Here is a 14,987-nt window from a genome sequence, read left to right as displayed (position 1 = left end):
TGCAGTCGATCAGTCACAGCTCTATCTGGCAACATTAACAAAAGCTGGGAGAGAACACCGAGATCATTTTGTCTGTAAACAGCACTGCTGGTTTGGGACTGTTGCCCTCTCCATTCAACACTGATCAGCCTACTTGAACCACACACGAGTGTGTGTGTGTGTGTACGGGGAGAGATGAAAATCATCTTTCATTTTTATGTCATGGATGTATTTTGAGTAGATAAGGTCTGGCAAAATGGCGAGTTTATTTGCCTGTAACTTGCTCCTGCAGCACATCCTTGTGTGTGGCTCGTGGTAGTTTAAAGATGCCTCTTTAATGGCGCCACAGGGAAGAATTGGCAACAAGGCTGACCTTGCTACACTAGATCTTAAAAGTTCCATTCGCTGATTTCTTGTTGGCCACTTGGGGGCAGCAGCTCAAGCTGTAGACTCAACATGAACCCATTATCGCCTTAAGTTGATCGGACAAAGTTGTTAGCAAACAGTTGCTCAGCACATTCAGCAGACCGAGTTGTGTTTCTAACATTCTGATATTCACTCTCTTTAAGCTCTTTAGTCTCCACCAGCTCCTGAGGAAAATATCAAACCTGTTCTCCCGCAACTAGTCAAATATCACAGCTTGGTCAGTGCCAACTGATGCAAACCCTTTAGTGTCTGCATGAGACGCACCGGGCTTTCAACAAACGTCATTGTAAACCCATCCGCGTCCTTTTTAGACGGTACGAGGAACTGATGCAGTACACAATAGTCTGTGCAGTGCGGGTGGGACGGGAGGTTGAACGGGTCAAACAAGCACGGAACTTTCACCAAGGAGACCGCTGTTTGTGTCCCGTGTGAAACCAAAGTCGACATTGACAAGCTACAAGTGTAGTTTCTTTCCTGTAACAAACGTATACTTATTTTAAACCAAACCATGCTCTTTTCCTAAACCTAACCAAGTACTCCTGTTGCTTTACTATACTTAAAAACGAAGTAAACCTATGTTGGAAGTATTTTTTGGAAAGACACACTATGCATGTAACGAGCGGAAAGCGAGGCACCGTCCCTGACACGTCCAAAACTGACATTCATTTGTAGAGCCTCCTAGTTTGAAACGCAGGGCCACTGACCAGGGGAGAACATGTTGAAACATCTGGCTTCACTGTGTTCACCAGCTAACTTTGCCCGTCTGTGACTGGAAACAAGGTTGTTGAGTGCCGGGATACCGGACCAAAATAGTAAACTTGTGGGCTGTAAAATCAAAACAGCGGGCACAAAAATGCTCTGTAGAGCTGAGGTGAACTCATATTTCACAAAGCAATGTCATAATTTAGCACCGCTCTAAAGCCGCACTACTTGCGCTTTTTGCCACTTACTCTATGACAAGCTGAAATCTGACACGTCATGATATTAAATGTGCGGCTGCGCGTGTGTCTGCATCCACGGTTTTATGTGGGTTTGTGACTGCGTGTGGGCGCATGTGAGGTGGCTGTTATTATGCTTGTGTGTGACACCAAGCCACGCACACTCACCATCTATTATTGTGCGAGCTGTCTGGAGGATGCTCAACGTCTCCTCTGCAGTCTTACTCTTCCTCCCGCTCTTCGTTCCAGTTTACATGCCACACTGCAGTCCCCAAGGAATTCTGGGACTTTGCCAGAGCCAGCTCTGTCTTTTGGTTGTCTGGTTTTGAATTTTTTATTTTTTTGCTTTTCTCTTTCACTCCCTCTCTGACCCTGGATTGTTTTTTTTTGGTTCTTTTTAGAGAAGAAAATGTATCTTTCAATGGAAACGATGCCTCATAAATCTTGCCTCATAAAAGAGCTGGATGCTTCGGTACGGTCGCAGCTCATTTACGCGTTGTCCTGAGCGGATGATGCACAAGCGTATGTAAATGTGTATGTAAATGTGTTCTTACAAGTGGAAGTCAAAATGCATTGTGGAGCTGCTTTCTACGACAAGAGCATGAATATGGTTTTAATTCATTTCTTGGTGACATTTGTTTTCAAACTGGAGTCTGAGGAACCTGAGGCACGGGGCAATTTTTTACAAGCAATACAGTGCCCAAAAATGATCACGCAGGTCTTTAACACCGCACAGTGTAGAGCAAATGCCACCTGGCAACAAGTACAACACTCCCTTTCAGGCACGTGTTTATTATCAGGAACACATGGGCGTAACTTGCGTTGCCTCAAAAAAGTTGCCTTGAGCATCATTACCTCTCAAACATTTGTAGATACGCTATGTCCAAGATACATTCAGGGCCCTGTTTTAGTGTAGGCACGCTGTGCGCGGCACGCTTTGTGCCTTAATTCACAAAAACAAAAGCCCCACAGGCTCAGGTTCTGACTGAACAACGGGGGTGCATACAGCACAGTGCAGAGCCGGGGGTGGAGGATGCTGAACTTACACTGTTTTCAGTTTTATGAATTCAATGCAGAGCTGTGTCTTATATTTGACAATTGAAAGCCTCTCCAGTTTTTTTATTTTTTCTCTGTGCAGGCAAACTTAACACAGTTTCCTGGGCAACAGGGAACAGTGTCAATGCCTGCAGGTAGCATACACGTGTTCCCCTCACATTAGCATACCCATGTGTTCTGTTTCCTATTCGGGCCTGTAGTTGAAGAATATATCAAACCTCCCCTTGATTATTATTGATTGGGATACCAGAATTAGGTGTAATTGTATCTTCTTGTGTGTGTTAATTGTTCATGTTTGTTCATTATTTTTGCCGTCCAGTTGTTGGTGTCGTGGATTGAGGTTGTGAGGTGACACATGTGTCGTGGCGTCGTTCCCCAAAGTGTTTGTCACTAGTCGGGCCTTCTTGCAAAGCTTCGCTTGGGTGGATGTTGCTGCAAATATATTTTTAATAGAATTATATAGAGACATCTGTTTATTTTCACCATGTTGCTGAGATAAGACGCGTCGGAGCACAGTGTGTATCATACTTGGGGTGAGAATTATCTAATGTATGGTTATTGAGTAGAAAAGCGTACATGAGGTTATATTTAGTGTGACAACAAAGACAACAGAGATTTATTTGGATGTTTTTTTTGTATTCTTATCTGTTGTGTGATTTATAACCTTCTGGGTTTTCACACCTAAATGGTCATCAGCAAAATAAAAAGACTAATTAATGTCAACACAGATTGATTATATTTTAAGATGCTTCAAATGAGCACGATCTCAAAAAACCCACGCGGCTTGAGAACCGTCCGTCATTACAACTGACAAGCGTCGAAGTGAAACTAGGTTGTACAGACATTTTGGCAAACACAAACCCAGAATCCCTCTCCTGTTCTAATCCCTCTCGCTGTGCTGTTTCCCTAACAGGGATTGACATGGTAGAACAGCTGGTAAACTGCTTTGTGGTCTCAGTGGATCAGTATTGCCATGTGCTCTGTACTGTATGTGCGAAATGTGATTTGGGAGGTTTTTACTGAACTTGATGAAATGTACTAAAATGTCACTCAAGGTGATAAGAAAGACAGAAAACTGAGCGTAAGGAAGGCTGGACTGGATTCACTCAGACAGCGTGTGATGCTGTGTGTGTGTGAAATACTAAAAAGTTAGATATATCCTTATTTGTGTTATAATGCTTTACACTTTGTATTGTAGCCATATGACTGTAAACATTTGGTTGTAGAAACACTTGCAGTCAAATAGACCCACACATAGTAACTTCTGCCACTTCAAACTATGCACTTACAGTAAATCAAGCCTCATGTGACACGAACAATGACGAGCCAGATATGACCCCAGTTTACTGAGAACATATATATTTTCAAACATTGTAGCATGAGTATAAAAAACTAAAACAACATAAGTATACATACAGTTTTACACAATTGTTTATCGCACTGAGATCATGTCCAACGAGACAAATACAATTCTGCTTCAGTTGTTCCACAGCAATATGGCTAGAACATTCATCTCTAAACATTTATTAAAGGGACACTCCACCAACTTCACACATGAAGACCAGTTAACTTCTCATGCTGAGTACTACTTAGCTGGTGAGAGCAGTTGTGTAACGTCCTCCGTGGCTTAGCATCGTGCTTTCTACAGCCTGAGCAAACGTTTTGGCTCGGGGTCGAGATATAACAAGCGGCTGTAACAAACTGGGCCATTAGTATGGAGCTAGCTTAGCTTAGCATAACGCCTGGAAGCAGGGACAAACAGAAGTGTCATAAGCACAATTTGTGGTTTTAGAGGACGTTACCTGCTGTAACTATTCTTTCAACACTTTATCCGTCCGCCTGGCTGTCGTTTGCTAAGTAATTGTTAACGCCCCCTTAAACCACAAACTCTTGTTTGTGCATGTCTGGTCCTGTATGGATTAAAGAGTTACAATAGATTCATTTAGAGGACCTGGTCGGCAGATCTTCGAAGAAACTTTTGAGAGAGCCAGGCTAGCAGTTTCCCCCCCGCTTCCAGTCTTTATGCTAAGCTAACTGTCTCCCGACTCTAGCTTCATACACACAGACATGAGAGTGGTGTTCTTCTTTTCTTTTTTTCATCAACACACATTTTGTGAATTTGCTGACTTTGACGGGGGTCATACATATACTGTAGGTGGGTGAATGAGAAACCAAGGCAAACTAGAAACAATGGTACAAGTTTCAAATACTAGTGTCATACTAGCTTTAGTAGGGAAGTAGCAAAATAGTATTTCTTTACGTGTGTGGACAGATCTGACCCCAGCTGGTCATTTAATGGTTAGGCATCGCTAATTAAACAGAAGAAGCAACTCTTTGCGTTGCTGATTGTGTCAATGTGAGGTACTTATTCTGCTCCACAGATGTACAAAGTTATTATCACACGGTTTGTGCTACTCCATAAGTCTACGGCCCGTCTCCTTGTCAATACCTGCTCACGTGACAAAGAGAGCGAAACAGGACGGGAGACGGCGACAATGGCGTTGCTTTTGTTATTATAACTTTTATTATGATAACAATAGAAATCACAATACTATTATGCTGTGGTTGTTGTTGTAGTTGATCAATGTGAGACTGCAGTGTGTTCTTAAACTGTTGGTTGAGATGACATACGCAGAAGAGAACAAGCAATGTATTACAAAAGTCCAGGAAAAGGCGAGACTGCATTAGTTCAGGATGTGTTTTGGTGATGTAATGTACACATTGAAAGGCCGCCTCCCCTCACCGAAGCCTGCCAATCACATTGTTACGCCAATGATACCAATCATTGGGTTTTCAAAATGATAACAAGGGTTCAATGTTTGGTTAAAGTTTCATCAAGGGCAGGTATATGACGATGATAATGTTGTATGATAGGACTAGTAACAGAACCATCCTCCCTCCTCTGTTTTGCCAGACCCAGCATGCACCTGTTGGTCACGCAACATGTGGGTGTGTTTGATTTCGGTCCCTGCTAGGTGGTGTAGTAAATCAGAGTAATTAAGGTAGGCTAGCTGCAGTAAACCTGTAGAGAGGCGAAGTCCCGCCCCTTCCAGTTGACCTTATTTTTGAAAACATATGTATGGTTGTCAATGACGAGAGACAAATGATTATTAGATCCCGTTTGAATTGTGCCATGAATCACACAAATGATGTTTGTCAATTTAAAGCATCATTTTGCACGTCAAGAAAGATGCATTTTGTCGATAAACTGTCAAAGTACCAGACTGTGAAAATATATAATTAGAAGACTGCACACCCAAACGTTGCGTTAGCGTCATGTCTCGATGAAGCTACCGCGCCCGTGTGCTTCGTACCAGGATGCATTCAACACATGAACAACATGGTCTCACTCGTTCCCTCGCTTCCCGGATAAAAAGAGTCGCTGGATAAAAACACATCAGGTAAGACAACGGTACATTTGTGCATGGAACACCGCTAAGCTACCTAGCTAGCTAGCAAGGAATGTAACAGCCGTGTCGGTGACGTACATTGTGCGAGACAGGAGATGTAGTTCGGTTTCCCACACAACTAAATGATCCTACGTCAAATCTATGTCAACTTGAGACTTTGTTGACTTGCAAAATGATCTCTTTAATTGACAAACGTGTAATTCATAGCACAATTCAAACAAGATCAAAAAGTAATTTGTCTTTCCCCGTTCATTACTGTACTTTTTTTTTTCAAAAATAAGGTCACAAAGTGGACACAGAAAGGAGCGGGACTTCGCTAACATTAACTATAACTATATAACTATAACAACGTTTACATCTAGAACATGCTGCGTGTTCAGAGTGTCACCTCTGCAGGTGGAGCCCTCCTGAGGCCGCAGACACCAGCAGCTTCTTCACTGCTCATTTGCATTTTCGTGTTACTTTTGTCCGCGCTCTGTAGCGGATGCGACTTGAAATGTAGCAAAGTACAATACTTGAGTTAAAAAATTCTAGAGTTAAACAAAATTCTTAAATACTAGAAGTTACAAAAGGTTTTTAAAGTACTCCAAAAAAAGTACAAATAAATGAACCTGTTACTTCCACCTCTGCTTCATAAGATAATAACAATGATAATAATGCCCTGTTTACCACCTTGAAGCAAATACAAAAAAGAAAGCCTCACATCTCCTTAGCAGCATTTAGTATGGTTACATGCTTTGGTGCGTATAGATCCATGTCAGATCACTTCATTTAGCATTTATGTAATATTTCAGACTCTCGATTGGCTGGGGGTCAGTCAGGGTGATGACAAACTGTAGCCAGCGTCAATGTGGCGGGCAGGCTTCGGTCTTCAGACCGCGTCGTGGCTGTGACTCCAGTGCAGTAGTTCAGTGCCTATACTAAATGTGAGGTAGTGCCTCGACTATGAATCCTGTTCTACAATAAACTATTTTGACTTGCTGTCTGATTCCATATGTCCTGTGCACTCTTTTTTTTTTCTTTCCTCCTGTCTGACTCCAGCACAGCAGCAGCGATAATAACAGAGAGGAGCATACAGGCGTCTATTTCCATGTGCCTATCTCCATGCCAGCCTCTTGAGAGGCGTATCGGGGGCTGTCATCAGAAAAATGTCACCGGATCCATAATAGATGAAGCCGACAACATCAAAACCCACTTCAAACGCAGCGCATGGATGGAGTGCTCCTATAGAGAGAGAAAAAATTGGAGTGAGCATTTCTATTCCCTCTGTGGTAATAACCAGATTCATGACTCCATGGTCAGCGTCTTTGCCTAAAGAATCTCCTCTCTTCATCGTCTGTCACACAGAATATTTTTTCTTACAAAAAACAAGCTGCAGTCTCCAGGAAACAGCTGTTAACACCATGTTGTGATGAGTGTGGCGATGCTTTCAGTGTTTCATACATCTTTAGATGATCACAAAGCATTTCAGCAGGTTTTGCAGCGAGGGATTGGTTGCAAATGAACTTCAGTCCCCAGTGAGCATCACTGTGTTATTCCAATTGAAGTTGGAACAACAAAGTGACGCTCGGGCTGCAGACCTTCATCAGATGAAGGCTTCTTGAAGTGAAAACCATGGTTTGGAGTAGGATTGAAAGAGCAGGAGGATGCAAAGACCGTTCACTGAGCCCCGGCACCGTTAGTTGTGCTACGCCTGTCGAGCTTTCCGTTCTCCCTCGGCCTATAATGCGGTTTACAAGATTTAACAAAAGCAGGATTCCCATAACGCTAGCTCCATGGGTTGGTTGGAACCCTGTCCCCAGCTGACTTTACAGCTATCTCATTTTCAAAATGAGAATCTTGTAAATGAGGTGTTAGATGGGCTTTAACACTGATGTTAAAAGCTGCCATGTCCTTGGCAAAACAAAAACAGCATCCCCTCCAGTTGCTGATCTATGTAGACATGGAAATAATTGAGCAGCATTGTTCTTGTAGCCTACTGCAGAACGATACAAGCCAGATACTCTGAGCAATGCAATAGTAGTAGTTCTTAGTTGATCAAACCAGCTTGACTTGATGTGCACTCAGATTTAAGGATGTTGGTGTTGAGCAGGGGGGATGTTTGCACCACTAGGTGGCAGAAACAGACAACTGCTTGGAATTGTATCAACTGACAGTAAGAGAGGAAGCCTCCTGCCACTAACTGCTTTTCTAAATGTCATCTCCCTAGCTTTCTATTTGGTCCGAGCTTAATATCAACCTCGTCAAACACAGAGAGGAATCCTGGAGGCCAGTGAAAAACGGGTGTTGGTCTTCCATCCCTAATGGTATTTTTTTCAAAGGCTTCTTTTCACGACACCTGCAGGGTTCAAGATGACCTCACCTTTATAGTCCAGATGTGGTGCTCCAGGTTGGGGAGGGTTGGAGCGGCTGCACTGCTCGTCATCGTCCCTGAAGTGCTGTGGATCCTTTCTGGAGTTATTGGCATTATTTTGTATAGACTTGTTTAAGCACTCATGAGACATGGCCCACCCAGTAAAAAGCATTTTTGCATTGGCATGATGCTTCATGTTTAACATGCCCTTTTCTGGTATTTGTTGCTATGTGGAGAACGGGTTCCACAAAACATAGTAGCCAGACTTTATACCACACGTTAGAATATATCCAGGGAAGGAATAACAACGTGTCTTGGATGAAAGAATATCACCCAGTCGGGATTTTCTGATGTGTATTTGCTTTTGTTTTGTTTTTTGGCCTCGGCAGAAATACTAAGACTACATTTACCAGACAGCTACCAAAGTCATTGTGCACGTGTCCCATGAGAAATAAACCTCATTATTCTTGTTCACCAGCCATTAAGAATTGGATCCCAGAACAAATATTAGAGTGCTGTTTAATGCAACACTATTGTCTTCGGGCAAACTCATATTCTGCTTGCACTCCACCTTATTTTTTTGCATTATCCATCTTTCGTCTGCCGTGTTTAGATCTAAATCTACAACAGCAGGTTTATCATCGCCATTACATGATTATAATGATGCTAATTAGAGTCCGGGTCAGACCAGACACCGGGGACTAAGAGGTGATCGGTTTGATAGTTAATCTTTAATGACTGATTATCATTCATCATTCATGTACCTCTAATGTGCGGCCTAATGTTGGGTCTCACTTGAGTTAAAGCGAGGCCACAAAGAGCTGCCTTCGAAATGTTCCCTCTAGTTTGCAGTGAACCGTGTATGCGAGTAGTGTCCATCGCTTTAATTCCCTTCCAGTCGAGTTGGAACAACGGCTCAGCAGTTTCTGCGGGGGTGTTTCTTTTTCGCTCGTTGCTATCTGCTGTCACTGTTACCTAGTCGAGTTTGCTCAGCAGTCAAGAGAGTTGAGGGAAAATGGATTTTTCTTTTAGCGGATTTCCATATTACAAATGCGTGCTTCGTCATTGGATCGCTCTCTGCTGCAGTGTCTTCCTCAACTGACCGTTTGCTAAACCCCTCCGTTAGCATGCACGGCTAACTAGCTTGCTTTGATAGGCACAGAGCACGATACCATAGATCAGGGGTATGCAACTAAAATTCCAAAAGGTCCAGATTGAGAAAATCTCCTCGGGCAAAGGTCCGAAACATTACAATAATATCTAACTCGTGCTATTTAGTGCCATATATATATATATATATATATATATATATTCAAGAAGCCTAGTAGTAGTAACGTCTCTGTGTAGTCAACAACTGTCAAATCAAATAAAGAAAGTACACATCAATTATATTTTAACAAATTATTATTCTCAGTTTTCAAATTTAACTGGATGGATTATAAATAATACATAGATGTTCTTCTCATTTCAAGTACAATAAGGGCTGGAATAAAGAATAACTGACATAACAAAGCTTTTCAAAAATGTGCATCTTAAAATAAAGTGATTCATTTTAGAAAAATGTATTTCACTGAATTGTCCTGCAGCTTTAAATTCAGTTCATTCAGGTGTGAAGTGATGTCAATCAAAAAAGACACAATATTATATTTTTCTCATCTAACAAGATAAATCAGTGAGCATGGACTTTATGTGGTTATTAAACCACTTGTTTCAGCTCTATCCTCTCTGTTAACATCCTTGAACAGTGAATTAACGTGTAAGGATTCTGATCATTTTGGGCTCTTAGGTTTATTTTCTGTAAACAAAATGGATGAGACACTATAGAGCAGGAAACCAATTAAACATGCAGTTAATGTAAATAAAAGGTGTATTTAAGAGGTTTTGAGGAATGATTTAAAATACTCAGCAAACCTCAGATCTTCAAGCAGGGAGCTCCAGAGCTGAGAGGCCCTGACAGCTGAGACCCTGGTCGACTGTGGTCTCGATCCAGGATTCAGGAGCAGCCAGAGAGTCCTGCCTCTGAGGCAACAGTGTGTTAGTATGTAGAGGAGCAGCAATTCCCATTACATGTTCAGAAAAATATAAAAATCAATCAACCCTAAAACTGACAATCAAAAAAGACAAGATATGAGTAATGTGATCTTGTCTCTTTGAATTTGTAAAGAAAGGACTTCTCTATTTATTTATGTAGTCAGTTAGAAACTTCATTTAAACCTTACAATGCCTCCACATCTCTCCTGAATCATTGGTATTTTTCAACATTTGAAGCCAGCAGAGGACTGTAGGTTGTTAATAGCACTTATGCTTAGTTTGCTGGCTCAACTCTGTCTTTGTAGCTGTACTTTTAATTGGTGCTTAATGTGTTTCAACTCTGGAAGATGTGAAGAGACTCATTTTCAAAGCCATGGGTTTCATTGTTTGATGACGTCGGACAAAAAGAAGGCTTGTCCACGTTGAGTTGTACATGAAGTTGCTGGAGCACAACCATTGAGAGCTGTCGAATGATTGTGCCACAAACACCGAACACCGCCGTTCTTATTATGGAAAGCTGAGTCATTGAAATGTAAATCTGCAGGGCACTGTTATTCTGCCTTAAATTACAGGAGACAGGTTTTCCCAGTTATTTATTCATCCAGTCTTTAAGTGTTACCACCTATAATTATATGTTCACTATAAAGATGTTGCTCTGAGCTTGTTGCCTCCTGTCCCTCATAACTGCACACAAGGCTGGATTTACCTTTTATAGATGTTAATGTGTGTCTTCACAGCAGCTCTGTCCTGCTCTGTGCTCCATTTGGGGACGTTTACACTCAAGCGACTCCAGCCATTGTTACCCAAGATTATGTTACGGTTGTCGAACATATAATTGGAAAATGTATATATTTTTCATAATTTTGATAATAATAATAATAATACATTTTATTTATAGAGAGCTTTTCAAGACACTTTACCAACATTAAAATCATCATAGAAAGCTATACACTAAAAACATAGAACACACAACATTCATGATTGATGATGATGATCATAAGAAAACTTACTTCATACCGCAAAATACAGCAAGGTGTGATGAAATTGATCAATATGTTGACTCACCCCACTGGCGAAAAAAAGTGCAGAATTTTTTATTTAATTCAAATTTGCTTTTATCTGCCCTTCTCCTTAAATCAATGTTAATATCAAGATATGTAAAGACTAGGTCTTCAACAGGGGGTCCGCGACCCCTAGCGGGTCCGCGGAGGTACTGCAGGGTTTCCGCGAAATTTTAGATTGATTAGACAATTTAAAATTGTTTTTTTTTCTAAACATGAATGTGTCCATTATTGTAATAGTTCAGTATTGTATGCAAGATAACAGGTATGTTTATGCATGGCAGTGGCACTAATCACTCATTTTTCGTTTCTACATTTATGTTTAAAATGAAAACGTCTATTTGAATAGCTTGTATGCATGATTATCATGCAATTGACAGACAATGTTGATATTGGCATTGGTATCAGTTGACACGGTATGTTTCTAAATGGCAGTGGCACGGCCTCCCTACTCACTGTACCTTGCACATGTTTAAATTAAAAACATGAATATATGAACCTGTGTATTATTTGAATAGCTTAGTATTGCACAATAAAGAGGTATTCATGGTACTAGGCCCATTTAATATAAAACACAATTTTATACAATATATATAGTCGGGGGTCCCTGCTCCATCTCTCTATCAGTTTGGGGGTCCTTGGCCTGAAAAACGTTGAAGACCCCTGAACTAGATGATACAAGGTCGTCATCGGCGGAAATTTCACACAGACACCTTTTTCAAAGAAATGTACTTTTAGATGATGGAATGTTGCCACAGTTCAGACCATCACATCAATTAAGATACTTTTACTGCAACACTAAAGGTGTTGCAGTAAACTAAAATGTGTAAAGTGAGGAGTACAATTTCATTTTTTTATTTGCAAAAATAAACTTTTTTATTGCTTCTACATACTTTTGGAGATGTATCAAAAATACAAATTTAACTCTGGAGCTCAAAATTTCAAAATGTATCTGCTCTTATGTTCAAACTAGACGCCCCATGCTCCACTATAATAGATAATACAGATTTTACAAATCCTTTTGAGTTTTTAAGTTCTTCTCTTTTCGATACCCTCCATTCATCATGTTCACCCTAATGACACAAGACGAAAACCAAAGATTACTGTGAGAAGGAACATGGCGTTTTATATTGATTTTGTCATTTTTGAATTGTCATACGTTTCCTACTGTTATAGTCAGAGGAAATCAACGCCACCTGTGGATGAGCACTTAGCGAAATTGACAAGTCTACAGGCTCATCAACAACACGGATGGGCAGGAGGGGAACAGCTGAAAATCAACACGAAACCCACCTTAAGCATAAGCAGAGATTTAAGAAACACATTTATTTAATAACGAAGCGAATGTTGAATGAAATGGCTGATTTTGTTTCTTTTTCGCTGTGTGAGGTCGACTGAAATTCGGATTTCAAAATGCCAAAACAATAATGATAATCAGCCAATAATAATATGACAAAATATATATATAAACCCACACACAGAGAGTGTTCAAATTAGCTGAAAATGCAAATGGTTATAATGAAGAAAAGTTGCCATAGCAGGATAAATGTTAATGCTCTCCAAAAATGTTTTCCTAGAGCCTGTCCCTATGAAAAGAGAAGAGATGGGATTCAAGAGAAAGAAAAAATGAGTAGATATACATCTACATGTTCATTCTTCTCTGATTTTTATGCTATATGTTGTCGCCTTTATGAGCTTCTGTATTGCACAGCATAATAAGATCATAAAATATTTTAAATTAATGAGTACAAAATAGACAGTATATTTTAAAAATCAAACATTAAGAAGTAGCTCATCATTCACACATTTGGGAGACGAGGTCTGTGGAGTGAGGATCCAAAAGGCTTCACGTTTCTTTGACAGCAAGTCAAGATCGCCACCTCTGGGTGGTAGACTTGACTTTTTCAATGTCACTTATAGATCACGGTCTGTTTTACAAACATGCCAATGATTTCTAAAAAACAGATTTTTGTGACATGTTAGTAAGGAAAATAAGTTAAGGTGCAAGTCACAGCAAATCTCTCCTCCTTTTTCTTGCTTTTATCAATAATTGCGAGCGGTGTTTCGGTGTGGTCTGATAATACCCATGAATCCTTGGGGCTTAATCAGATTGCACCTACTGTTCCATGCTGGTTTTTGCACATCATAAGCCCACACAACCTACCACAACAGAGGCTGCTAAACCCCCGACCCAATGGCAGCTACCGCTGTGGTGAAGCACGGTGCAACGACGCTCACAAAACCAGCACTTTTTGTCGTCCATACACTAACTAAGTACTTTCCATAGAGAGTGTCATCACTCCACACATGCTGTGTACATGCTACGTTGTCCATGTGGGCTCATGTAGTATGTAAGTACAACTACTAGAAAGCTGAAGCAACGTGTAAGTGACCACAAAAGCTCATGAGATGTTCTCTGTAATTTTTAAAATATACCGTCTGTTTTGTACTCATCAAAATTATGTTATAAAGTAGTTTATTATATGATCTTTTTATGCTGTGCATTTACAGCATATGCAATACAAATATCCTAAATAAAATACAGCATAAAAATACTGGGAAGAATAAAAGAAAGCAAAATTGAATCGCATATTTTAAACATTTATCTTGGTATGGCAGCTTTTCGAAAAATAGTTATGAAATATCTCTAAATATGAATGAAGGGGACAGCGTGCGGGAGTCTTGTTGATCTTTATTAATAGTAAATTATCTGTTATAACAGTCAGAGTTTATGACCCATGTCATCATAGCATTGTGAGTTCTGGAATAACCCTGGACCATATTGAGCACAACATGCCATGTCGTTAAATAATAGGTTAACGTACTCCCACTGTGAGAAAGCGCCAATTAAGCCTACGCACTTTGGAGAGTGTGTGCCAATGCTAAAGACTAAAAAACAGTCACATCCTCTCCTCTGTGATTACATCTTCTATCACTGGTGGGACTTCATCTCTCATGATGGTTATTTATAGATTCATGGCTGATTGATTGAAATATTCCACCTCTCTATTTGGCAGGAACATAATTGGGAACAAGTGGTGCGTGTGTCTTCCTTCTTGAAGAAATGTATAGGCTACAGCTATTTCTAACATATGTTATTTAAAAAAAAAATGACATCTTTTATAATATGTACAATTGGCCTTAAAGTCCGAAAGTTATTCCTGAATTGTAGGCAGATGCCAGATTCCAATGTCAGAGAAATAGATCGTTTCCTAAAACCACACTTTATTTGATTCAAATGATTAGTTTTTATGTGCTTTTTTAACATACTATGATCATTTTAAGATAAACTATACTAGGATTTTTTAATGACTTTTATCAACATATTATACTATGACTTTTTATACTTAACATGTATACATATACACAGATATGCATATATATATATATATATATATATATGTATACATATATATTTGCATATGTTAAAGAAACGAGAGCCCTTCAGTCTACCGACCTCGTCTCCCAAAGGTTTGAATGATGAGCTACTTCATAATGTGACGTTATGAGATGTTCTCTGTGATTTTTAAAATATACCGTCTGTTTTGTACTCATCAAAATGATGTTGTAAAGTAGTTTAATATATGATCTTTTTATGCTGCATTTCGTCTTCACAAACTTCTTTTTGTCTTTCTAATTCCATCTCTTTTATTGTGTAAGGACAGGTTCTAGAAGACATTTTTAAGCGTCAACCAAATTTGAAGCACATATCTTTACTATAACTATTATCTTG

The sequence above is a fragment of the Anarhichas minor genome, unplaced genomic scaffold (assembly GCF_050575085.1).
Source record: "Anarhichas minor isolate MPS153535 unplaced genomic scaffold, ASM5057508v1 ptg000020l, whole genome shotgun sequence".
Taxonomy (NCBI): Eukaryota; Metazoa; Chordata; class Actinopteri; order Perciformes; family Anarhichadidae; genus Anarhichas; species Anarhichas minor.
This window is presented reverse-complemented; position numbering follows the sequence as displayed.